The following is a 2,441-nucleotide window of genomic DNA, read 5'->3' on the forward strand; positions in this document are numbered from 1 at the left end:
CCTTGTAAAAATGAAGAAAACAAAACAACTATAAATTAATTAGAAAGCTATATGAAAAAGTACACTTTGAAGCAAAACCTATGGGATTCAAAGCAGTATTCAAATTAAAACATAGAAATAAAATGTCTTTATTAAAAGACCTACAATTATGTCTAACATGTACCATATATATCTGACGTAACAGGTATTTTTGTGAGAACATATAAGTATTATTAACTCTTACCACAAATACAAGAGGTAAATACTATTATTATGCCCATTGTACTGATGGGGAAATGCAGTTGTGAGGGGTTAAGGAAGCTACCCAGGCTAATAACATTAACAAGTAGTAAAATCAATATTTGGTCTGGCTCTAGCATACACATTCTTAAATATGATGCTATAGTAAATATTAATCTAAGGAAAGTAGGGAATGGTATTTAAAAAAGGACAGAAGAAACTAGGGGGATCTAAATAATGACCATGAAACCTTAAATATCATGAATTAGGAAACAAAATAAATAGAAAATCTGAGCACAATAAACCTGGGTGTTTGTTGAGAATAAAGAAATAGGTAAACTGTTGCAAGCCCAATAAACTTCCAAATTGTGAATGGGCAAACTTTTTGGTCAATGCCTATTTCTAGGCACTGATGCTAACTGCACAACTAGACAATGACGACAGAGGTGTGCAACCCTCAGGACGCTTCAAACTTAAAACTATTAGAAACAACCGAAATGTACATGCAGTAAGGGCTGATTAAAGTGGAGATGCTATAATCACACAATGAAATACTTGACATACAGCAATATAATGATAATGCAGGTGTGCAGTTATTGCTAGCAAGATCTCCACAAAATTTTTGATAAAACTGAAAGGCTTCTTAATGTTATGTAGAATATAATCATTTGATCATATCACCAAAATATTATATTGGTGATAGAATTTTTTAGTAACTTTTTATTGCCTTCTTTTTTTTATTTCTTTTGGGATTTGAGTTAGTTTTCATTGGTAATATTATTTTTATAATAAGAAAAAAAGCACTTTTCACTTTGAAGAAAAGAAAAAAGAACACATTTAATTCTGGGTATTTTTAACAAATGAGCACCAAAAGGGGTCAAAAATATTTTAACATTATATGCTCATCACTCTTTAGGAAAACTAGTCAAAGAAAGGGTTAAATTTGGATTTTGGATTACAAAATCATTGGACGGGACAGTAGGCATACCTTTCTGCTGCATAGCAAATTTAGCTCATTATCTGCTTTGAACAAATGCAAAGGAAGGCAGATATTTTGCTCTTTGCAGAATATAATTAGTAGCTTCCTAATAACTGAGCTCGGCCTACCAAGCAGAGCTTAGGAAGTAATTTAACTTGCATTGCACTCAACTCTCTCTACTTCTCTCATGTATTTCTCATCCTATTTTCATGAGATGTAGCATTTTTAAAATATTTCTTTTTAAAATAAAGGCACACCTTTACAAAAGTAGAGTTCATATTAACTTATATTTTAAACCAATTTACATTTTTAAGAAACACATTTAAAAACAATGAGGTTGTCAAGATTATCTGATGAATTTAAATATATAGAAATGGTTGGCTGACAAATGAGGCTAATTACAATTTTCTTCTATCCTGAATATGAGAACTACATTTCTGAAATCTTCATGAGGAGTAAGATGCACACTTTCCAGTTTCCTGATGCTAAAGTAGTACTGATTCAGAATGGTCTCTACCTACTATTTGAAAAAGTATTCTTAAAATGTTTCATATCTCTCAAATTAATTTTTAATTTATACTATTTTGACATATTCTTAATAAAAGTGTCAGCGAAAACCTCCCTTGGAGAGGACAGTAAAAATCATGATGTAAAAATCTGTCATCTGGATGTTAACCTATTCAGCCTAAATTTATCAAGGGCCTACAAAATACCTAACATTGTTCTGAGTGTTGAGAATATTAAAGGGAACAAAACAGTTCCAAGGTTCCTTTCCCTCAAACATCTTAATAAAAATCTGAGAAGATCTAATAAAGTGGCATGCATTATTAAAATAAGAAATCATGATTTTTGAAGTAATATATGATTAATGTAAAGTCCCAAGGAAGAAAAATAATTTATTTATTAAATAAACATATTTAAGGCTCTTGTTGGCACATGTCACATTGGTGGAGGGTTTATATTTCACAAATAATTTATTTTATGAAGTAAGAAAATAGTATCTTCTTAAAATAAATGTTAAATAATTTGTAAATAAGAAATTTAAATAAAAATAAAAATACCACCTTCTTGGATTTATAAAATGCCCCTTTCAATTCTATGTTACATAAGGATTGGTAGAGAAGAGGGTTTTCTTTGGACAACAGATAATGTAGTGTTCTTAGAGGTAGGCAGAATGGCCTCCTAGAGATGTCCATGTCTTAATTTCCAGAACTCATATGTGGGAGATTGAATTATGTACCCC

The sequence above is a fragment of the Choloepus didactylus genome, chromosome 2, assembly GCF_015220235.1.
Source record: "Choloepus didactylus isolate mChoDid1 chromosome 2, mChoDid1.pri, whole genome shotgun sequence".
Classification (NCBI taxonomy): Eukaryota; Metazoa; Chordata; class Mammalia; order Pilosa; family Megalonychidae; genus Choloepus; species Choloepus didactylus.